This window comes from Alexandromys fortis, unplaced genomic scaffold (genome assembly GCF_014885135.2).
Source record: "Alexandromys fortis isolate MF-2015 unplaced genomic scaffold, M_Fortis_MF-2015_v1.1 scaffold_193, whole genome shotgun sequence".
Taxonomy (NCBI): domain Eukaryota; kingdom Metazoa; phylum Chordata; class Mammalia; order Rodentia; family Cricetidae; genus Alexandromys; species Alexandromys fortis.
The window spans coordinates 1,647,520-1,673,496 of NW_026068083.1; the positions used below are offsets into that span (position 1 = coordinate 1,647,520).

The window sequence follows — 25,977 nt, forward strand, 5'->3', positions numbered from 1 at the left end:
AAACTGAGATTAGGAGGGAATGTGGTTTAACAATCGATATTTGTGGAAGTTCTTTGTAAAATATAAAAAACTAAAAACATGAATATTGTATTTCTATACATTGGGCTATTGTTAAACTTAGTCTTATTTTAAGTCCAGTATTCTTAGTCCCTGTGTTATATATTTTTTCTATGTAAGTAGATCATATTAGTTGTCATATCATTAGTAAGAACTTTGTAGTTTTGTTGGTATTCACTGTGAATTGGATATAGTGCAGTGTGTTTTACAGTATATTTCTTGATCAGGTCTCTGTTTCTGCCTAAATATTGAAGGTAAGTCTCAGCCCCTTTCACTGGTCACATCTTAGTTTAGGAAATAGTGATGGAATTATATTTAGATATCAAACTAAAATACAAACTCAAACTTTTATGTATATAGTTTCTTTTGTAGGGATTTGGGTATTTTTATAACGAAGTGGTATAAGCTAAATACGCCGGGATTGGCATAGAAAGAATGATAGGTACCAGGGTGTGAGAGAATGAGGAGAAATAACGTCGTTTAGTAGGTGCAGGTTTCATTTCATAAGATGAAAAGTTCTGGGCTTGTACAGCAAACATGAACATAAGATTACAGAACCCAGTACTCGAAACTGGCAAAGATGGTGAGCCTTGCCTTACCGTGTTTTTATGACAAACCAATTTCAAAAGGTATAAAACACATGCTGTTTAACAGATGCTCAGAACCTGCTACCTAGAATGAGAAATGATAATGTTTTCTTTGCAGTGATTATTTGTGAAATATATTATAACTGCATTTTAGTATTATTCTTGATATAAAAGCCTAGATGCTTCTGGAGCACAGATAATCCTCATAGGTGAACTATGTATGACCCTGACATTAATTTTTGCTTTATTTCTCTACTTTGTTCAATTAATATGGTGAGCAGTATTCTCATACAGTGCCTTTTCATTTTGATTTCCCTACTAAGAGAAAAGATTTATTATGTTTAATGATTCTTCATTGTTTTCACCCAGGAGCTTCCCTTCCAGATGTCTGCCTGGCACTCAGTGTAATCTACTTGGAGATATTGCAGCCTCTGCAGAGTTAATAAATGATTCAGTGACTAGTCTAAAATCTAGTGTAGTAACTTCTGTAACTTCCAGGTATTATGCAGTAGAGCTTCACTCTCTTCACCTGCCATTAAGATGTCAGTGGATGCTGTTGCTTTATCTTTTAGTCTGAGGATAGAATTAAAAGCAACTTTTCACTATAAAGCAATTTATTAAAAGGAAAGCTCCCCAGATAATAGCTTTTTAAGTATTAATTTTGTGTTAGTGCTACATACTAGGCATTCAAAGGAATTTAAATCAGCAGAGGTGTACTATATAACTTAATTTTTTAGAGTTTTTATTAGCATGTATTAATTATCCACAGTAATAGATGTCATTATGACATTTCTATTCATATATATGATGTAGTATGATTAGTCAGCCCCAAGACCTTTTCTTGGCCCCCTCCCTCTCCCACCAATTCTTCCCACTTTCCAATTAGTCCCTGTTTACTTTCATGCCATTGTATGTGAACCAGTGAATTAAATTAGGATTACCTGCTGGACTATGAGTGAAATAACATACCAGAAGCTGCATGATAACATATTGAACGGTCTAATCTTGTGCTGCAGGCATTCAGTGTAATGGCCACACCAGCCTGGAAGACAGCAGTATGAACACTTTGCCTCTTTCCTGGGGCTTTCCACTCTTTCTATACTATGATGCACATCGTAGAGCTTTAAATAATGTTTCTTCTCACTTCAAATAAAATTCTTACCATGACCCAAGAAAACCCAAAGCATGACCCAAAGATTTGGCATCTTTGATTTGTCTTTGGTTATGTTTGTCTGTCGTATTCCAATCACAGTCTTCTCTCTCTCTCATCTCTCTTTTTGCCTGGGCCATGGGTATTTTTATTTCTTTGTCACTTTAATCCTATTGAACTTGCTCCCTGTAATTGTCTTTTCCTCATTATGGTTGCAGCAGCTTCTTTATATTTAGACATTATCTTAAATGTTGCTGTATGATACAGTGTAACTATTTAACCCACGTTTAGTCTTTTGTTGTTATATTTAAATGGGTTTTCGCTACAGCTCTTTTCTTAAAAAAAAAATAAAGATTGTGAGCGTATATGTGTGCCTCTGTGTGTGTGCATATGCATATGTGCTTGAAAGAGGTGCTCAGATTCCTTTGAGTTGGAGTTGCAGGCAGCTGTGAGCTTCCAGATACGGGCACTAAGAACTGAATTTGGGTTCTTTGGTAGAGCAGCAAGTGCTCTTAACCACTGAGCTATTTCTCCATCCCTCTATGGCTCTTTTTACTATTCTATTTTGTTTCTTGATCATCTTCTTCTCCTTAGAATATATGTTCCACAAGAGTGGAAAACTTTTTCTCTCTTTCTTATATCTGTATATCTTGTGTCTCTCACAATAAATGTACTAGATCTTACTAGTTTATTGAGCAAATAACTGTGTCTTTACTGTGTCTTGCTAAGTGCTTGCACATTACCCAGTGTTCTGTGGAAGAGCAGAGTTTAGTTAGGGAGATTGACAAAACAATAACTGTAATGTGAATGTGTTAAATCCCATGACAGAGGAATCTATTATATGCAATGGAACCACACCTGAGAGAGTATCAGTTTTTTCTAGGATAGGTCAAAGAGATGAATTAATGTATCAGTGCTTTACATTTTATATTAAGTTGTTCTCTGGAGGCACTTTGCTGACTAGTTCTGGAGTCACTGACTTTACTCACCATTGATGCTTACTTTTCTAAAGAATCTTTTTAAGATTAATCATTTCAGGGCCAGGCCTGGTGGCGCACACCTTTAATCCCAGTACTTGGGAGGCAGAGGCAGGTGGATCTCTGAGTTCAGGGCCAACCTGGTCTACAGAGTTCCAGGATAGCCAAGGGCTACACAGCAAAACCCTGCCTCGGAAAACCAAAAACCCAGAACCAAAACCAAACAAAACATAATCCTTTGATCTTTCCTAAGTGCTTTGAAAATGTAGGATGCTGCATGCAGGAAAAAAGAAAAAAGAAAAAAATGTACAGACATGCAGAAAAAATAAAGAAAATAGAATGCTGTATTTTTTTTTGTAAATTTATTTATTTTTTATGTACCAATCCTAGTTCCCCCTCTCTCCTCTCCTCCTTTTCTCCTCTCTCCTCCCCACTCCCCATCTGCTTCTCAGAGAGGGTAAGGGCTCCCCTGGGAAGTCAACTAAGTATGTCTGATCACTTCCTTGAGGCAGGACCAAGCCCTCTCTCCACCACATGCCTGTGCCTAGGCTGAGCAAGGTCTCTCTCCATAGAGAGTGGGCTCCACAAAGTCAGATCATGCATTAGAGTTAGATCCCTGTCCCACTGTCGGTAGCCCCATATACTGCCCAAGTCACCTGTATTCAGGGGGCCTAGTTTGGTCCTGTGCAGGTGCCCCAGTTGTCAGTGTGGAGTCACTGAGCTCTCACTAGCTCATGTCAGCTGTTTCTGTGGGTTTCCCCATCATGGTCTTGACCCCTTTATCACTCCTTCCTCTCTTTGATCATTCTCCAGGAACTCGGCCCAGTAGTTAGTTGTGAATCTCCACATCTGCTTCCATCTGTTTCTGGAAGAGTTGTGGACTGTAGGCTGATTATCTTTTGCTTTATGTCTGGTATCCACTAATGAGTGAGTAAATAATACATTTGTCTTTCTGGGTCTGGGTTACCTTACTTAGGATGTTTTTTCCTAGTTCCATCCATTTGCCTGCAAATTTTAAGATGTTATTGTTTCTTACCACTGAGTAGCACTCCATTGTGTAAATGTACCATGATGGACGGAGGCTAGAATCTTCCTGGTAAGATTACACACATCATTAGAAATGGGCTAGTCCAGGTGCGAGAATTAGCCTGTAAGGGCTAGAGTTCATGGGCCAAGCAGTTCTTAAATGAATACAGTTTGTGTGTTGTTATTTCGGGCATAAGCTAACAAGCGGCCGGGGTGTTGGGGACGCAGCCCTGCCACCGCTCCTATTTCAACAGATGGCGCCCAGACGTGTGGCCAACTGAATCCACAAAAAGCCTGAGAAAGCTTGGGAAAGAATGGAGTGAAGCATGTTTTCTTGGTAGCAGAAATTTCTTGGGTCTGCTCCGCTTGCTAGAGCCAAGCAAGCGCTCTCATCTAAGAGAGGCTTCCTGACTCAGCTTCAGCTGCAAAACCCTGCAGCTCATTAAGAGGTCCTGCCACGAAACACTTAAATGGTGTTGACGAAACACATGCTTTTCGGTTTTCAGCCGTAGCAGGAAAAAAGCTGTGCTGTTTAAAAATGCCGGCTTTCTGGGCCGTCCTGCCAGGGCAAACTCTGACTGAGGCAGGAGGGCCAACTACTGAGAGAGGACTTGACTGTTGTCTGTTGTAGCTCGCTGGCTGGCAGGGTCCTTGAAACGCCATAGAGTGGTGGCAGTAAACATGGCTACAGCCAGTACCTCAGCCATGAGTCTGGAAAGCTAAGGAATGGACTGGATCTAGCTGGCAAAGCCACGGCTTTAATCCTACTCATATTGCTCAGTAATTTAAAGGCTCCTGTGGTCAGAAAAAGAGAGATATACAGTAAAGAGATTCAAAGATAAAGAAAATGTTTAAATGGTTTACAGTGTGTTAAAAATATATGCAAGCTAAAAGTTAAAATTTCTTAAAAGTAAAAATAAGGAAGAAAAAGAGAAGTTGTGTGTGGTAGTACACGCCTTTAATCCCAATGCTTGGGAGACAGAGGGAGATTGACCTCTGTGACTTCAAGGTGTGGTAGAACACGCCTTTAATCCCAGTGCCTAGAAGGCAGAGACAAACAGATCTCTGTGAGTTCAAGGTGTAGTAGCAAACACCTTTAATCCCAATGCGTGGGAGGCAGAGACAGGCGGATCTCTGAGAGTTCAAGGACAGCCTGGTCTACAAAGTTATTCCAGGACAAAAATACAGAGAATATAAAATAAAAGTAAAAATAAATGAAATAGAGGTTAAAATAAAGAGTACAAAGATGGAAAATACACAGAGAATCTTGATACTGTATACTATTATGCTCTCTTTGAATTGTTTGAATACTGAGGAAGGAACAACAGCTGCCAAAAGATATTTGTTTATAAATGCTGCTGAACTAATCCATCGTAGAGATTTTGATGCCTTGACTTTGAAATTTGGATCTAAGGACATGATACTTTGGAAAGGAGTTTTTTTTTTTTTGTTTTTTTGTTTTCACAGAGGATGAGACCCTGTTCATTTCTTCTATTCCGATATGGTATGATGGACCACGCCCTCCTGAAGGGTTGCTGTAAACATCTTAAGAAAATTGCTTCACTCAACTGCCAACTGAGATGAAACTAGCACACAGGTTATACCATGAAAGACATAATTAACGACGCCCCCATTCAGCAGGAAGCAGTTTGGATAGAAAAAACTGCGCCCATGTTCCAAATATGGTTTATAAACGTTCTTTTACATTTAAAGGGGGAGATGATATAGATATGAATAATTTGCATTGGTATGGATTTTAAGGTCAATTTTGTTATATGTATATGCATATTTCTAATCTTGATTAAGGTATTGTGATTGTGTAGTTCACTTTTAAAATGTAATGTATAATTAGGAAATATAGGTTGTTAATGGATAATCGTTAATAATAGTTAAGTTTGTAGTTATGTTAGTTAAGATTTTCTAGATGTGCATAGATATATTTTAGATAGGCATTCTTCATATTTTTCAAAGATTATAGAATATGGCATTTTAAATGTTTTAATAACTTAGGACTTTTCATGACAATGAGACACTCTGCTCCTGGCAGCACCAATCTACTTCAAGAGGAAGATGGGCATCGAAGAGGATCCTTATGGAGTTTGATAGCCATTTGTGCAAGAAACTGCTCTTGCCTGGACTATTGCATAAACTGGACACAGAGAACCCGCAGAGAGAGGACTGCTGAACTTGCCTAAAGGTGAGATGATCTTTCGGGGTTCCTGATTCATGAAAGAGTCTGCAAGACATTCTTCAGGACAAGCAGATAGTGACTGCCTTTGAAATTTCCTGCTTTGTGGAAATGTCTGCTGGAAACTATGGGCCTGTAGGCTGAAGATGGATGCCCCAACGGTATAGAGGAACTTTGGGTGACTGTCCAGGCAGCGAGATGTCTCTGTCATTTCTAGAGTTTTGGATTTCTTGTTTGCTTAGGTAATATTGTATCTTTCTGGAATCTTTGAAGGAGTTAAGAATAGTTAGCTATAGTTATATTTTTCCTTAGTTATGATATAGATTATTGTAATTTTTACTTGATAATTGTTTTGTTATATGTAATTTTGCTATGTTAAGTTAAAACCTTCCTTTTTTGTTTAAACAGAAAAAGGGGAAGTGATATGGGAGTGTCATATCAATCTGTTGATTTCATTGGCTGAGCAATAAAGAAACTGCTTGGCCCTGATAGGTTAAAGCATAGATGGGAGGAGTAAACAGAATAGAATTCTGGGCAGAAGAGGAAGTGAGGTCAGACTCTGCTCTGCTCCCGGAGAGACGCCATACTCAGCTCTCCTGGGTAGACCGCTCTGCTCTGGAGCAGAGACACCATGATGGACGGAGGCTAGAATCTTCCTGGTAAGATTACACACATCATTAGAAATGGGCTAGTCCAGGTGCGAGAATTAGCCTGTAAGGGCTAGAGTTCATGGGCCAAGCAGTTCTTAAATGAATACAGTTTGTGTGTTGTTATTTCGGGCATAAGCTAACAAGCGGCCGGGGTGTTGGGGACGCAGCCCCGCCACCGCTCCTATTTCAACATTTATTAAAACTTAGCTGCCTTTGTTTCTAGACCCTCTAGTCTGTTGCATCAGGGTACACATTTACTTCCACGCTAGTGACATGCTGTCTGTTAGCCTGTGGCTCTGGAGTAGAATTCAGTCCAGGAACTGTGCTGTCACCAGTGTGGCTCTGCTTGTCTGGGGTTGCTTTATCTTTGTGCTTTTGTCTGAAGTATTGCATATTTTTTCTAACTCTTAAAAAAAAGCCATTGAGATTTTGAGTAGGATGTCATTGAAATTTTAGATTGATTTTGATAATAAAGCCATTTTTGCATTAGTAATTTTTTCTAATTCATAAACTTTAGAGGTTTTTCCATGTTCTAGTGTTTTCAGTTTTTTTAGGGGGCTGGAGAGATGGCTTGGTGTTTAAGAGCACAAACTGCTCTTTCAGAGGACCCAGGTTCAATTCCCAGCACCCACATGGCAACTCACAACTGTCTGTATCTCCAGTTCCGGGGGATCTGATACTTTCACACCAATGTACATAAAATAAATTTAGAAAAAAGGAAAAAATTAGATTATTTTATTTTAGATGCATGAGTGTTTTGCTTGCACACATGTCTGTGTACCATGTGTGTGTCTGTGGTGATGAAAAGAGAGCTTATGTTCCCTGGAACTGCCTCATGGGTGCTGGGAACTGAAGCTGGCTCCATTGGAAGATCAGCCAGTGCTTGTAACCAGTGAGCCATCTCTGCAGCACCCACTGCTTTATTAAGTGCCTTATAGTTTCATTGTGGAGGCTTTCACTTCTTTAACTAGGTTTATTCCTAGATATTTAGAAAGACTATTACTAATGGGATTTGTTTCCCTGATTTCTTTGTTGGAGAGTTCAATCTCAGTCAATTTTAAGTGCTTATCAGGTCTAAGAATTCTGAGGGGGCTCTAGGTTTAAGTGCAGGTTTGATAAGGATCTGCAGATAAGGATAACATGACTTCATTTTGTTCTTATAAGTGTATTAAGTATAATCTTTGGGAGATGGGGTTTTACTAGGTGGTAAAGTCTGTGGAGGGCTCGCTTGTGCCTTGGTTGGCTGCGGTCAAGGTCCTCTCTCTAAGTGCTAGCATCCCAGATGCTGACAACATTCCTGCCTTGTATCAATTATTGTATTCATGATGATAGATCCTCAATTAATGTCTACAAAGTCAGATCTTTGTCTGCTTTTTGAATAGTTTGGTGTTGAGATGCGGGGTACGAAAATTAAGTGTATAGACTGAGGGTTCAATGTCAAGATCCTCATTTCCTGGACCTCTGGCTTGTTTCTGTCTTTCTGCATACCCACTCTTCTCTGTAGGGTGGAGAGAGTATATCAGGATACGACCTGAAGTTTTATTAGTTGCACAAGTCTGATCGACACTAGACCCATGAATGTTACTAGAAGTCAGACATCTAAGTTCTGCAGTTAGTTAAACATGGTTTAAAATGAAGAATTTGGTTTCAGGCCTCAGGTGATGCAGATCTCTAATATGTCGATTAAGTAATAAATCAAAGATGAAAATGTTATTAAAAATTTCAATTTTATATCAGAATGGCTATCTCTTCATAAATATTTCAAGTTTTAGCAGTATTTTATGTAAATAGATAGTAAAAATTTATTCTGTTATCTCTGGGTCTGCATAGCACCTCATTTAGAAACAGCTTCCTGCAGAGGGACATACACTGAATATATGGGTATTAAATTCTTAATCCCCATTGCAGGTCTCATGTACTTTAAAATATTAGTGACTTGATTATATAAGTTATACACATAAGTCCATATATTGAATGCACTGCTAGGAACTGAGTTAAATGCAAGTTTATCTTCTTACTGCCTCACTTACTCTGTGGACCAGAATTTGTCTTTGCAGATGCACTTCCCAGAGGCAATTCTCATAACTAGTGGTTTTGTCTGTACTACTACAGACCATCTGTGCATTTAAAGATTTTACCCATAATTATTAAATTATGTGTATATATATATACATGCTTATGAAATAGTATTTTTATATTCTTCTGTCCCGTTCCTTTTTTCCTTTCTATAGTTTAATTTTTTCATATTTCTTCATTGATAATCACCTATTAATTGACCACTTTATTTTGAATATTTACATACTTAGAAAATGTTTATATATATTTATTTTGTGTGTGTGTGTGAGTGTGTGTGTGTGAGAGAGAGAGAGAGAGAGAGAGAGAGAGAGAGAGAGAGAGAGAGAGAGAGCGAGCGAGCATGTGCTTTGGATTCTAGACTTCTTGGTAGTTTCTTTTTCTTGGTGAGCCATCCTATCTAAAATTTAGATATTTTAATTTAGTTCTCCAAGGTTGTGATAATACACTGTTTATATAATAAATATCCATTTCTTTGTAATTTTTTATATCTTCCTTCCTTCCTTTTTTCTTTTTTTTTTTTTTTTGGTTTTTCAGGACAGGGTTTCTCTGTAGTTTTGGAGCCTGTCCTGGAACTAGCTCTTGTTGACCAGGCTGACTGAACTCAAAGAGATTCACCTGCCTCTACCTTCTGAGTGCTGGGATTAAAGGTGTGCATCACCATTGCCCGGCATAATTTTTGTATTTTCTTAGATTGCTCTTGTCTTTTAACTTTATTGTGTACTTAAACATGTTACATAGAATTTTAATTATGTATAGTTTATCTTATAAATTTTCATCATTCAATTGTTCTTTGAAAGGATTTTCACTAAAGTACTCATTTTTACGTTAAATTTTTGATCAAATTAGATTTAGTTTTAATATAAGCATATCCATTCTATTTTCTTAGATTTATTCTACATATTTTAATGTTTGCTTGCATATGTGTAATGTACACCATGTATGTTCCTAGTACCTGAGGAATCCAGAATATGGCATTAGGTCCTGTGAAATTGGAGTTACAGACATTTGTGACTACCATGTGAGTGCTGGGTACTGACCTCAGAGCCTCTGCAAGAGCAATTCTCTTCACCACTAGGCCATCTCTTCAGCCCTTCCATTTTCATTTTTATTTCAAGATAGCTACCCATCTTACTGCACTGATGCAGAGTTTTATCTTTATTATGTTGTAAATTCTCATGCTATTTATATAAAGCTAAATGTAAATTTGAAATTTACCTTTATTTTCACTATGTCATTGCAATCATATTATTTTCTGATGATTATGTCAGAATTATTATCTGATATTTATTTATTTGTTTATAATAAATTAAGCAATATAATTACATGTTTTAGCACATGAGTTGAATTAATTTTCTTCATTGCTTCTAGTTTATTTTATGTCTATTTTATTAATGGTTATTAAAGCAGGGGTTCTGTACATGCTGCTAAAGTGTTGTACAACTGAACTACCTCCTCAGCCCCTGCTTTTTTATTCACGCTGTTCCGTTTCTTGGGTACTAACTTGACCTGGAATCACAGATAGGTGGTATCCAGCATATAGGTACTAGGAATTGGACCCAGATCCTCTGGAAGAGCAGCCAGTACTCTTACCACTGAGCCATCTCTCCAGGCCCCTCATAGAAATTTTTTTGTCTTTATTTCTTACTTGATATAGAATCATAGGTGTACTTTTTTTTAATATTTGAAACTATTGTGATTTCTGTGGGTGTCTCTTTACTTTTCCCCTTCATGTCCTTCCTCCATGTGTTCCCTTTCCTCCTTCACAAGATACCAGCAATTCCCTCAGCCTCTGCTTCCTCTCTTACCTTTCCTTCCTCTCTGTCATCCTCCCTTTCCCACTTTTCTCTCCCTGCCTTCTCTTTCTTCTTTTTTTCCTTCTGTACCAGGAATAGAATGTATACTTGTGGAGTAAGTTCTTGACCACCAAGCTCCAGCTCCAGCCTTTTTGTCTCTTTTGAACAGGGTTTCACTCTGTGGCCCCTATGTCCTTTCTCTTCACCCTCCCAAGTAGTTGAGAGTATAAGTCTGAGACAGCAGCAGGCTTGGCTGGTTTCATTATTTCCAAAAGGAATTTAATGTTTCCTATTTTAGCTTTTAGGTTCTCATTCTTTCTCAGCTTCCTAAATATTGAATGAAAAACTGGATTAGATGATGAATTTAACTTTGTTAATTCCACAATCCACATAATTAAACTTTGTGTCTAATTTTTAGCAATATTTGCCATATATCTGCAAGAAATAATCTTTTAGGGCTATGTGGATGTCCCGCGGATCTTCAATTACAATACGGACTAAAAAGTTGTTATAAACCCTGAAATACATTCAGAATAATACATCTCCTACACTGTTCCCCGTAGACATCTTTTGTAAACTGGAGAGTGCGTTAGTCACTTGAACCCCATTGGTATATGGTTTTCTTGGCACTTAATTAGCAGCCACAGAGAATATTTTGGTTAACTGTGGCACTGTATGCCATGTGTGTAAGTATCTTCTTTCTCTCACATAAGGGCCTAACCCAGACCAGTCACAGCATTCGGGTTCTTCTTCAGGATGTTTTCTGAGACTATTTCATGTAGCAAGTAGTTCTTGGTCCAGTCAGCTTCCAGTTATTTAAACAGGAGTAATTATCAAGCTGTTATATAAATATCTCTGCAAACTTAAAACAACTCTCTAGAGAGCTGGGAGAGAAAGGGGCAGAGGGAGGGAGGGAGAGAGGGGAGGAGGAGAGAGCGATAAAGGAAAGACTTGTGGAAGGGTCTTCTGAGGGCTTTTTGTCTTCTTCAGAAAAGATGGAGATATGATGCATTGGGTGGCAGAAAAATTTCTGGGGTGGCTGTGAATGGTCTGTAGTTGTTTGCAGAGCACACAGAGTCTTCTGGACCATTAGTCAACACTGAACACATCGAAATCAGGGGTGCCTGACATACAAGGAGGCCTGGAGTGCAATGGTGTGGCTGTGAGGTTGAGGGGCACAGGAATGAACAAAAATGAGCTAAGCAAGTCTGAAAAGGAGGCAGGGCTTCAGTGTCCAGTGTCCATGGAGCTGGTGGAAAGAATTCACTGGGCTCAGCTGCAGTTGAGTTTACTAAGGTTCTGTATGCCCTTAGCCCTTGCTTGGGCAAAGTACCACCAAGTGTCCTCAGCTCGGATCCCCACCCCCACCTCCCTTCATATAATAGTCCTCCAGTGCCCTCTACCGAGAAAGTGCCACATTGTGTTCAGTGTGAACAGGATTCTAATACTTAAAGTGGATATCTGAAGGCCGAATTTGGAACTTGACAGCAGTTAATTAATAATGGGTGTATCCATCCTCTTACTCCCCAGGTATGAAAGACTTGTAGTTTTCTTCTGGAGTCCTGCAGAGAGGGGAGAGTCTCAGTCAAACACAATTCTTACTTACCAGGGCAGGTCCCATCTGTTTCTTTTCTATTTGATCTTGGTGATGGTTTACCTTCAGCTGGTTGTTTGTTTATGCTCTGACCCAGGGTTATAATTTCTTATCTTTGAGAGACTCTATTTTTGATTCTCTGCCATGATTTTAAGAAGAACCCGCTCATTTTTGGGCGTGGGAGTGTTTCAAGACAGTGTTTCTCTGTGTAGCCCTGTCTGTCCTGGAACTAGCTCTGTAGACCAGGCTGGCCTTGAACTCAGAGATCCAGAACTCCCTTTGCCTCCCAAGTGCTGGGATTAAAATTGTTCATCACTACCCCCTTTCTTAGAGCCTATATTTTTATTATGAAACTTTAGTATAAAGTTTAGTATAAACTTACTGTTCTGGCTTGTTCATTAGAATTCAATCCCTCTAGTGCAGAAATGGTACAACTTCTCATCTTGATGATGAATTTATGAGGTACATGGAACATGGTAGATTTTCAGTGGGCATTTGCAAAGATGAATTTAATATAAAAGCCATATAAATATTTTTGAGAATTTATTGCATAATTATTATGTAAAAGTACCCTCAGTGTTTTATTTTTATTTACTTTATTATAAAAAAACCATTGGAAATAAGTTAAAACACCACACATTACAATTAACCATATCCAAAGACTATACAACTTTGTGAACCTGTGTGCAGTTAGAATTGGCATTTAAGAAGGAAGCTTTGACACATCACCCAAGTTTGTGCTCTTATCCTTCACTAAAACTAGAATTAGAAGACATTTAACTTTATATAGATGAATTCCTGTCTTGTCACCTGCTTTCCCTCCACCTCACCCCCTTGTATTTGCTTTTCTCCTCTCTCTTTTTTATGTTATACTCTTGAGTTTTAATAGGTCAGCTAGTTCTCCTAAGTCAGCCTGCCCTCCCTCCCTTGTTCCCTCTCTCCCTGGTTCCCTCCCTCCCTTTCTCCCACCACACAGGAGAACTGAGCTCAGGGCCTGTACATGTTCCCTAAATGTTCTACCACTGAGCAATATCCTCAGTGCTTTATTTTTTTAATTTCTTATTTAGAGACAGGGTCTCTGTTGACCTTGTTGACTTTGAATTTGTGATCCTCTTGCCTCAGCCTGAGGAGTAGCTGGGATTACAGGCCTATTCCTCTATGCCTGGCTCAGTTCTTAAATTCACATTTTGTTAAAGATTTATTTTCATGTTCTTACAAAGCTTTAATACTAAGCATTCAAGAATCAGTTTCCTCCTGAATACACCTACAGACTCCCTTTTGTAGTACTTATGCTGTGTGTGTTGTATACTCAACTGCTTAAGCAACTAATGAAGTTATGTCCTTAAATAATTTCTCAGTCCCAACGTGATCTTAATTATAATCATTCAGTAGGAAAGATATGAATATGTTTCTTCCTGAAAGATTGGTATTAGACAATAATGACTAAAGCAAAAATTATACTAAAAGAGCTTTAGAAAAATAATACACGCTGTAGCTAGCCATTATTTTAAAGATGGATCACATGTAAACAAAAATCATAGAATTTAGCCCCATGTGGTGGTTGGTTTTTGTCAACTGGACACAAACCTAGATGTATGTGGGAAGAGGAAATCTTAATTGAGAAAATGCCGTTATCAGATTGCCCTGTAGGCAAGTCTGTGAGTCGTTTTTTTGATTAATGCTGTCACAGCAGCATTAATTAAGCCTGTGAATTAAACTGTGGAAGTTATTATTTAATTATAAATGTGTCCAATGTGACTCTAGCTAGGGTGACATTTGACATATTGACAAATATTGGATATTATTAATTTTTTGAGGCATTATTTTCCCAAAAATGACTTTGAAATTTTTGAATATGGGTCAGGGTAGGTGGTACATGTCTGAGGAGGTAGGGGCTGGAGGGGTAGGAACTCAGGATTATCATAGGCTACATAGAGAGTTCAAGGCCAGCCTGGGTTACATTAGACCCTAGTCCAATAAAAACAAAGTTTCTCATTTCCCACTTATTTCACCCCATGTCCATTATCCCTTCTTTAGAGTTCCCACCTCCTCCTGTGGGCTTTTTCACTTTCCTGTTTCTGTCGTTAGTCTCAGTTATATACTATATCTAAAGATTCAGAGAATCAATATCCAGAATATACTAAAAACATAGAGTCAAGAAAGCAAACAATTCAATTTTTTAAAAATGGGCTATGGCTGTGAACAGAGTTCTCAAGAGAAGAAATAAACATGGTTATGAAATATCTTAAAATACGTTCATCATTCTTAGCAATTAGTGAATTTCAGATTAAAACAGCGTTGAGATTTCATCTCACCCTAATCAAAATGACAAAGATAACAAAGCAACTGACTACAAGTGTTGGAGAGGATGTGGGAAAGGACCTCTCATTCCTTCTTGGAGGGAAAGCAAATTGGTTCACCTGCTCTAAAATCAGTGTGGAGGACCCCAACAAGCAAAAAGTAGATCCACCACTCCTCGGCATATGCCCAAAGGACATGACATCACACTCTACAGACACTTGCTCAGTTATGGTCATTGCTACTCTACTCACAATAGCCAGGAAATAGAAACAACCTCAGTTCTTATAAGTGACAAGTGGATAATAAAAATGTGATAGACACAATGGAATAGTAGTCAGCTATAAAGAAAAATTAAACAATTAAACTCACATGTACATGATGTAATTGGAAAATATACTGAGTGAGATAACCCAGACCCAGAAAGATACACACCTCATGTTCCTCCTCATTGTAGATACTTTTATTATGTCCTTTGTTTTAACTTTATACTTTCCTGTGTTTATCAGTCTGCCTTTTAAATTCTCTCTACTTTTCTCTTGAGATGATGATGTTGATGATAAAACTTATCTTTTCTTCCTCCTTTACTTAAATTATGAACTGGACTTAGGGTTTGTTGTATAAATGCTTCTCAATCTTTCAACAAAAGTATACCTTTAGACAGAGTTCACTACTTTCTATTGGGAAGTTTGACCGGATTTGACTGCAATGACTGGGAAAATTTTCCATAAACTTAATAGTTCATGTGAATTTTAGAGCTCATGTATCTATCACATATTGATATTTATCTTAATAACAAATAGTGGTGGTTCATTTTCAAGGAAGCACAGCTGGTACTACAGGAAGACCACCACAAACATGTAGTTTTGGTTTCCTCTCCATTTCTGCTTGCTGCCTAGAGAGTCACAATAGTCTGGAAAATACTACCTTACGGTATTGTTTTACCTTTTAAATAGAAACTCATTTAGACCTACAAGTTCCTCAATGAAGAATGGATAAAGAAAATGTGTCACATTTATCCAATGAAGTATTACTCAGCTGTTAAAAAATGGCATCATAAAATTTGTAGGTAAATGGATGAAACTAAAAAAAAAGTCATCCTGAGTGAGGTAACCCAGACCCAGAAAGACAATCATGATGTGTACTCAGTTGTAAATATTAGCTGTAAAGTAAAAGATAATCATGCTATAGTTCACAAACCCAGAGAGGCTAAGTAAGAGGCCCAAAGATGCAGGGATCTCCATGGGAAGGGGAAATGGGATAGATTTCATGGGTGGACTGGGAACAGGAGGAATCAGCTGGGGGTAATGGAAGGAGAGAATTCTTGGAGAGACAACTGGAATTGGAGGGCAATTCGGGGGTAAGGAAGAAACCCAGTGCAAAGGAAACTCCCTGGAATCTATGAGAATGGTCATAGCAAAGACTCCTAGTAATGGGGGATATGGAGCCTGAACCCGCCATCTTCTGTGACCAGGCAAGGCTTCCAGGAGGGACTGGGACACCAACCCAGCCACAAAACCTTTGACCTGCTATTTATACTGCCTGCAAGATGTGCTGGGATAAAGGTGGTGTGGAACTTGTAGGAGTGGCCAACCAATGATTGACCCAGTAGGAGAGGGAGACCATGCCTGATACTGCTTGGATGGCCAGGAACCAGAGGCTGGATAGCCCAGAGAGCTAGGATAGAACCAAACACGACTGGTGACATGATGTCTAATGATATTCTGCTGTTCTCATAGACGAGCCCAGCAGGATCATTATCAGAGAGGCTTCATCCAGCAACCAAAGGAGCAGATGCAGAGACCCACAGCCAAACATTAGGCAGAACTTAGGGAATCCTGTTAAAGAGGGGGAGGAAGGATTATAGGAGCCATAGGGGTCAAGAACACTGCCCACAGAACCAATCAACCAGGACTCAGGGGCTCACAGAGACTGAGCTGCTAATCATGAGGCTGTATGGGTATGACCTAGTTCCTCTTCATTTATGTTGTGGTTGGTGCTCCTGTGGGACTCCTAACAGTGGGGGTTGGTATTATTTGTCTCTGATTCTTTTGCCTGATTTGGGAACCCTTTTCTTCTTACTGGGTTGCCTTGTCCAGCCTTGATATGAGGGTATGTACTTAGTTTCATTATAACTTGTTATGTTGTGTTTGGTTGATACCCTTGGGAGGCCTGATATTTTCTGAAGGTAAACAGAGGAGTGAATCTGGAGGAGAGGGAAAATTGGGGGAAGAGGAGCAGGGGAAACTGTGGTCAGGATGTAATATATGAGAGAATAAATTAAAAAGAAACAAAAATCAATTTGGAGGGTTGGCTAGGTTATGGAGGATGTTCTGCAAAGTTAGGTGAGGAAAATGGCGTTAGGTAGGGATAACACACTTTCACAGCCTTGTCTCGGGGCTCTTGCCTCACTTCTGAGAAGAACATGATCATTTCAGAACAGCACCAGCAGTAAACCATCTCTTTCCTGCTATCTTTGCTGTGGGCCCATGGAGGAGAAAAATCCCTGCTCCTTCTGAAGTCTTTAGTGCTAGTTGCAGTAAATACCCAGATCACCAGGATCCTACAGCATGGAGTTGAAAGGGAGTAGACACACCAAGATCCAGCTCTGACCAACTGGCTGGGAAGGCTGGGAATTAGTGTCTACCAATTATCTCCTATTTAGAATTAGGGCGGGGGGTTGCCAAACCTCATTAGAGTTATTCATTGATTGAAATGAGGTCTACACTGCCCAGGCTGGCCTCTAACTGCTGAGTTCTGTCTCTTGAGGTGCTGAAACAGTTGGAGTGTTACCATGTCCAGTTTACATTTTAAATTAATGTCATAAACACCTATGATAAGACACTTTGGTACTTCAGTGATTACATATACTAGATTTTTGTTTTATGTGCTGTTTATGACATTCTTTTAGACAAATGGTAATACAGCTGTGAAAACACAATGATAAAGGCTGTAAAAACTCATATCAAGTCTGACAACCTGAATTTAGTCTTTGGAACCCACAGTTGAAGGAGAAAACTAACTACTAAAAGTTGTTCCCTGACTTCCACATGTCAACTGTGGCATATGTCCAGCCCTCTTATGCATTCATATGATGTCATATGTTGGTACCTCATTCCCTTTTCAATATTTGTCTTGTTTTCCATTACTTTTTAAGTTACTTGTCATTTTACATTGTCAGTAATCTATTTAAAGTCATCTTTTGAATTCCAATGTTAGTAGTTACTTTTTGTTGAAATAGGAGCAGCAGGGCTGCTTCCCCGGCACCCGGCCGCCCACATGGCTAGCTTATGCCCAGAAATAATTACACGGAAACTGTATTCTTTCAAACACTGCCTGGCCCGGCTAGTTCCAGTTTCTTATTGGTTAGCTCTTACATATTGTTCTAACCCATTTCTAATATTCTGTGTAGCCCACGAGCTGGCTTACCAGGGAGGATCTTAACCTGCGTCTGTCTGGAGCGGGAGAATCATGGCGACTCCTTCACTAACCTTCTTTCTCCCAGAATTCTCTTCTGTATACTCCGCCTACCTAATTTTCTATCCAATAAAATGGGCCAAGGCAGTTTCTTTATTAATAAGAAACCATTCCCACATCATTTCCCCTTTTTCTGTTTAAACAAAAAAGAAAGGCTTTAACTTTAACAGTAAAATTACATATAACAAAACAGTTATCAAGTAAGAATTACAGTTACAATATTTATATCTATTTTATCTCTTATCATAACTAAGGAAAACTATAACTATTCATTCTTCAACTCCATCAAAGACTCCAGAAGGATATAATATTACCTAAGTAAACAAGAAATAAGAAAACTCTAGAAATGACAGAGACATCTCGCTGCCTGGACAGTCACCCAAAGTTCCTCTGTACCGTTGGGGCATCCATCTTCGGCCTACAGGCCCATGGTATCCAGATACATTTCCATGAAGCAGGAAATTTTAAAGACAGTTCAGTCACTTTCTGCTGTGTTCTGTAGAATGTCTTGTAGACTCTTTCATGAATCAGGAACCCCGAAAGACCATCTCACCTTTAGGCAAGTTCAGCAGTCCTCTCTCTGAGGGTTCTCTGTGTCCAGTTTATGCAACAGTCCAGGCAAGAGCAGTTTCTTGCCCAAATGACTATCCAACTCCATAAGGATCCTCTTCGATGCCCATCTTCCTCTTGAAGTAGCTGGTGCTGCCAGGAGCAGACGTGTCTCCTTGTCATGAAAAGTCCTAAGTTATTAAAATATTTTAAATGCCATATTCTGCAGTCTTTGAAAGATATGAAGAATGCCTATCTAATTGAAATATATCTCTATATATCTAGAAAATCTAACTAACATGACTACAAGCTTAACTATTAGCAATGATTATCCATTAACAACCTATATTTCCTAATTATACATTACATTTTAAGTGAACTACATAATCACAATACCTTAATCAAGTTCAAAAATACATATACATATAACAAAATTGACCTTAAAATCCATACCAATGCAAATTATTCATATCTATATCATATCCCCCTTTAAATGTAAAAGAACATTTATAAACAATATTTGGGAACATGGGCGTAGTTTTTTCTCTCCAAACTGCTTCCTGCTGAATGGGGGCACTGTTAATCAGATCATTTAGGGTGTAACCTGTGTGTCAGGTTCATCTCGGTTGGCAGTTGAGTGAAGTAATTTTTTGAGGGTGTTCACAGCAACCTTTCAGGAGGGCGTGGTCTATCATACCATACCGGGATAGATGCAATCCATAGGGTCACATCCTCTGTGGAAACAAAAGAAGACCCTCTCCAAAGCATCATATCCTTAGATCCAAATTTTGAAGTCAAGATACCTTTAGAACATATGTGCAGGTTCAGCTTAGCAGCCCATATAATAAAATGTCTCTTTGTACTTAGCTCCTTCACAGTCAAAAATTTTAAAGAAAACACAATGTACATAATCCAGACTCTCTGTGAATTTTTCATTTTTACGTGGCTTATTTTTCTTTATTTCTCTTAATCTATAACTATCTGTACTTCTGTACTCTGTCTCTTTAAAGACTTTACCCTTTTTCTTTTTAAGACATTAACTTTATTCTTTATATTCTCTTTTTTTCCCCAAGCCTACGTACATTCATCCAACGGTGTCTGAATCTGTTTTACTGTGAATCTGTAATTTTTTTTTTTTTTTCCAGGAGCATTTCTTAAAATGTTAAGCATTTCTTAAAAACTTAAGTTGCACCATGTATAGGTAATACGGTACTGCCTGTGTCCTGCCCAGTCTAAACCTTAACTGCACGGTTTTAAGGTAATTACGGTAGTTCCTGCCTGAGATCAGCACAGTTCAGCAAGGAGCAGCCGCTCCTGCCTCAGAGTCATTTGGTGCTTTTGAGCTGAGCACAGTTACAGGCAAACAGCAGTTTACATTGGAGCCGCAATCAGCAATTTAATTTTGAGACTGAGTGTGCAGCACAGAAACTCTTTTTATCCAAGTTACAGCCAAATCTGACACGCAGAGCACTGCGCAGTCTGAAAACGCGTCTCTGTATGGCAGCAGGAATCCGCCATGCTCTTCCGCCTGCCTAAGCCTGATTCCGCCATCTGCCCAGGTGTAGGCAGGGAACGCTGAGCCATCGGCAGGTCTCAGAGCAATCTCCTCCGATCCCAAGTGGGAACAGAAACATCCAGTCCCATAAAAGCCTTGAAATGCTTTAAAGCCAGAGTTCACGCTGGCAGCATAGCACCAGGAAGCCGCGCTTTAAAATGACGCAGCTTTTTTTCTCTGCTGCTGTTGCTGAATCAGGAATCTCTCTACAGCATGTCACCAACAAAACAGCAAAAATCTGTGTTAAACTCTGTTTCCCTTATTTTTAAGGCTTCTCAGGTTTTTAAGTGGATTTAGCCCCACGTTGGGCGCCATCTGTTGAAATAGGAGCGGCAGGGCTGCGTCCCCGGCACCCGGCCGCCCGCATGGCTAGCTTATACCCAGAAATAATTACATGGAAACTGTATTCTTTCAAACACTGCCTGGCCCGGCTAGGTCCAGTTTCTTATTGGCTAGCTCTTACATATTGTTCTAACCCATTTCTAATATTCTGTGTAGCCCACGAGCTGGCTTACCAGGGAGGATCTTAACCTGCGTCTGTCTGGAGTGGGAGAATCATGGCGACTCCTTCACTAACCTTCTTTCTCCCAGAATTCTCTTCTGTATACTCCGCCTACCTAATTTTCTATCCAATAAAATGGGCCAAGGCAGTTTCTTTATTAATAAGAAACCATTCCCACATCAACTTTTCAGTTCTGTTACATCTGCTTTAATATATTTTAGTTCTCTGCTACAATTCTTAATCTTTTTCTTGATGTTTTGTGTTTTCTCTGTCTCCTTTTTCTTATTATTATGAGCATGTGACCTGAATGCCACCCACACATGTAAATGACAACTTGCAGGATTCACTTCCCTCCCTCCACCTTTATATAGATCCCAGGGATCAAACTCAGGTCTCAAGGTTGCATGGCAAGCACCTTATCTCACTAAGCCAATTTGTTGAACCCCTGTTTCTCAGTTCTCATTCTTCTCTTTTTAAAATTATCTGTATTTTGTGCATGAGTTTGCACATACCACAGTGCACATGTAGAGGTCAGAGGACAAGTTGCAGCAATTGCTTCATTGCTTATGTCATATAGACCCCAGGGCTGAGCTCAGATTGTCAGGCTTGGTAGATGCCTTTCCTAGATGATTCATCTCTCCAGGCCTCCAGCCCACCCCACCCCCGCCACTTCATGTTTGTGTGCTTGGTGTTCATCTTAATATGTTTCTCATGGATGTGGGTAGATGTAAAGGCCTTCATTGCTCTTCTTTCATAGTCACAGAGGCAGAGAAACTCAGATATTGTAGTCTTGCTAATGAGCTTGCTTTGGGGATACCAGTCTCTGTCCTCCAGCTGGAATTAGAGGTATCCCACTGTGGCCAGCATGGGTTTTGGAAATCTGAAATTTGGTGGCGCACGCCTTTAATCCCAGCACTCGGGAGGCAGAGGCAGGTGGATCTCTGTGAGTTCGAGACCAGTCTGGTCTACAGAGCTAGTTCCAGGACAGGCTCCAAAGCCACAGAGAAACCCTGTCTCGAAACACCCCCCCCCAAAAAAAAAGGAAATCTGAAATTTGGTCCTTATGCTTGAGAGGCATGCGTCACCTTTCCAGCCCTGCAGTTTCCTGAAGGTCTGTAACCACTGTGCTTCAGAAGGCCTTCTGTTCTCACTGTGCTTTCTGAGTTATCTCTCCTTTTTTGTTTGATTTATTACTGTTGTTTGATATATGTAGTGAATTTTGGTAAAACAGGAGATTTTATAAAAAGTATGAATCTCGATCCCTGTTTAGGTGCTGAGGAGTTCCATCTGGACGGGTGAATGTGTGCTATCCAGGGAGCACCCCCCTCCCCAAGCCTGCCCTGCTGTCTGCTAGGTCCTTTGCTCAAGAACAGTTCTCCGCTATGTTCAGCGAGATGGGGGGGGGGGAGGCGGCGGTGGGGAAGAGACAGAAATCTTTAATAATAAAAAAAAAGAACAGTTCTCTGCTCCTACACTAAGTCTACCCATCCAAAGCGGTGAGTGCCTGCATACCGGGCAGGCTTCAAGGTCCCCTGCAAGGGAGCCGGGGCACCTTCAGCTTGTGCTGCAGGGTCTCCTGTGCTCCACTGGACCCCGTCCTGCCTGCCACGTTCTTGTCCCCGGCTCATTGGGCTACCAGGCATCCCTGTTTAGGTGCTGAGGAGTTCCATCTGGACGGGTGAGTGTGTGCTATCCAGGGGTGATTGTCCCGGAAGAGAGCACTAGCCCCCCTCCCCCAGCTCCTTCTGTAGGGCTGTCTTTCTTACACACGACCCTGCCCCCAAGCCTGCGCTGTTTGCAAGGTCCTTTGCTCAGGAACAGTTTCCTGCTCCTACACTAAGGCTACCCACCGAGAGTGGTGAGTGCCTGCCTATCGGTCAGGCCTCTAGGACCCCCAAAAGGGAGCACAGGCACCTTCAGCTTGTGCTGCAGGGTCTCCTGTGCTCTACTCGACCCCGCCCTGCCCCCCAAGTTTGCCCTTTTGTCCGCGGGTCATTGGACTACCAGGTGTCCATGTTTCGGAGCTGAGGAGTTCCATCTGCACGGGGACGGTTCCTGCTTCTACACTGAGGAGATACACCCAGAGAGTCAGCCACAGCAAAGACTGGACCAAGACACCAGGCCTCTCCTGGCTCCATTTGAAGGAAGAAATGGGAAGGCACCAATGCAAGAATTCCTCTAACAACCTGAAAGGCAACATGACATCACCAGAATCCAGGGATCCCGAAATAAGAAGAATTGTACACCCTACTCCAGAAGAATTAGAAGAAATCAACTCAAAAGTGAATTATATGAAAATAATAGAGGACCTTAAACAGGAGGTGAAAAACTGCCATAAACAATTAGAAATTACAAACAAAAAGGTAGAGGAAATGAATAAATCGCTCAAAGATACCCAAGAAAACCAAGAGAAACAAGAAAAAGCAATCAAACAGGTAAGGGAAACGGTTCAAGACTTTTCTTCATTACTTCCATTTCATTCTTCTGAAGAATGAAATGGAAGTAATGAAGAAAACACAAAGCGAAGGAAGGTTGGAGATGGAAAATCTGGGTAAACGAACAGGAACTACAGAGACAAGTACTACCAACAGAATACAAGAGATAGAAGAAAGAATATCAGACACTGAAGATACCATAGAGAAAATAAACACACTGATCAAAGAAAACAGTAAAACCAACAAATTCTCATCACAAAACATTCAGGAAATCTGGGACACAATAAAAAGACCAAACCTAAGAATAATTGGGGTAGAAGAAGGAGAAGAAGTACAGCTTGACGGTACAGAAAATATATTTAATAAAATTATAGAAGAAAATTTTCCCAACCTAAAGAAAGATATTCCTTTGAAGGTTCAAGAAGCATACAGAACACCGAATAGACTGGACCAAAAAAAAAAAATCTCCTCGCCATATAATAATCAAAACACAAAGCATACAGAATAAAGAAAGAATATTAAGAGCCGCAAAGGAAAAAGGCCAAGTTACTTACAAAGGTAAACCTATCAGACTTACACCTGACTTCTCTATGGAAACCATGAAAGCCAGAAGGTCCTGGATAGATGTTCTTCAGAAACTAAGAGATCATGGATGCAAGCCCAGACTACTATACCCAGCCAAGCTTTCGTTCACTATAAATGGAGAAAACAAAATTTTCCAGGATAAAAACAAATTTAAACAATACGTAACCACAAATCCAGCCTTACAGAAAGTAATAGAAGGAAAATCTCTAACCAAGGAGTCCAACAATGACCACAATAACTCAGACATCTAGAGACCCTTCACCAGCACAACTCTAAGGAGGGAAACACACAAACTCTACGACTAAAAAAGTGACCGGAGTTAACAACCACTGGTCATTAATATCACTTAATGTCAATGGACTCAACTCACCTATAAAAAGGCACAGGCTAAGAGATTGGATACGAAAACAGGATCCAACATTCTGCTGTTTACAAGAAACACACCTCAACCACAAAGACAGGCACCTACTCAGAGTAAAGGGATGGGAAAAGGTTTATCAAGCAAATGGACCTAAGAAACAAGCGGGTGTGGCCATACTAATTTCTAACAAAGTTGACTTCAAACTTAAATCAATCAGAAAAGATGGAGAGGGTCATTTTATACTCATAACAGGAACAATTCATCAGGATGAAGTCTCAATCTTGAATATCTATGCCCCTAATATAAAAGCACCCACGTACGTAAAAGAAACATTACTAAAACTCAAGGCTGCCATCAAACCGCACACACTAATAGTAGGAGACTTCAACACCCCTCTCTCACCAATGGACAGGTCAATCAGACAGAAACCTAACAGAGAAATAAGAGAATTAATGGAGGTAATGAATCAAATGGACTTAACAGACATCTATAGAACATTTCACCCAAATAGGAAAGAATATACCTTCTTCTCTGCAGCGCATGGAACCTTCTCAAAAATTGACCACATACTCGGTAACAAAGCAAACTTCCCCAGTTACAAAAAAATATCCGTAACCTCCTGTGTCTTATCAGATCATCATGGATTAAAGTTAGAATTCAACAACAATGCTACCCCCAGAAAGCCTACAAACTCGTGGAAATTGAACAGTCAACTACTGAACCACACCTGGATCAAGGAAGAAATAAAGAAAGAAATTAAAGTCTTCCTTGAATTCAATGAAAATAAAGAAACAACATATTCAAACTTATGGGACACTATGAAAGCAGTCCTAAGAGGAAAGTTCATAGCACTAAGTGCCCACTTAAAGAAAACAGAGAAGGCACACATTGGAGACTTAACAGCCCACCTGAAAGCTCTAGAAAAAAAAGAAGCAGACTCACCTAGGAGGAGTAGAAGACTGGAAATAATCAAACTGAGGGCTGAAATCAACAAAATAGAAACACAGAAAACAATCCAAAGAATCAATGAAACAAAAAGCTGGTTCCTGGAGAAAATCAACAAGATTGATAAACCTCTATCCAAACTAATAAAACGCCAGAGAGTGAATATGCAAATTAATAAGATCAGAAATGAAAAGGGGGACATAACCACAGACACAGAGGAAATTCAAAGAATCATTAGATCTTACTACAAAGGCCTGTATGGCACAAAACTGGAAAATGTAAAAGAAATGGACACGTTTTTAGATAAATACCATATACCAAAGTTAAACCAGGACCAGGTGAACAACCTAAATAGACCTGTTAGTCGCGAAGAACTAGAAGCTGTTATCAAAAACCTCCCTACCAAAAAAAGCCCAGGACCTGATGGTTTCAATGCGAAATTCTACCAGAACTTCCAAGAAGACCTAATACCTATACTCCTTAATGTATTTCACAATATAGAAGCAGAAGAGTCATTGCCAAATTCCTTTTATGAAGCTACAGTCACTCTGATACCAAAACCACACAAAGACTCAACCAAGAAAGAGAATTACAGGCCAATCTCACTCATGAACATCGACGCAAAAATCCTCAACAAAATACTGGCAAACCGAATCCAAGAACACATTAGAAAAATTATCCATTATGATCAAGTAGGCTTCATCCCAGGGATGCAGGGCTGGTTCAACATATGCAAATCTATCAATGTAATCCATCATATCAATAAACTGAAAGAAAAACCCCCCATATGATCATTTCATTAGATGCTGAAAAAGCATTTGACAAAATTCAACATCCCTTTATGATAAAGGTCTTAGATTAGGGATACAAGGGTCATACCTAACTATAATAAAAGCTATTTATAGCAAACCGACAGCTAACATCAAATTAAATGGAGAGAAACTCAAAGCCATCCCACTAAAATCAGGAACATGACAAGGCTGACCACTCTCTCCATACCTTTTCAATACAGTGCTTGAAGTTCTAGCAATAGCAATAAGACAACATAAGGGGATCAAGGGGATTCGGATTGGAAAGGAAGAAGTTAAACTTTCATTATTTGCAGATGAAATGATAGTGTACATAAGTGACCCCAAAAACTCCAGCAAAGAAGTCCTACAGCTGATAAACAC

General features: G+C 39.6%; 1 protein-coding gene across 2 annotated transcripts in view; it reads left to right on the forward strand.

The window, feature by feature from the left end:
- Ttc28 (tetratricopeptide repeat domain 28) overlaps positions 1–25,977 on the forward strand; it is a 460,167-nt gene that overhangs the window by 35,461 nt on the left and 398,729 nt on the right. The window lies entirely within an intron of this gene.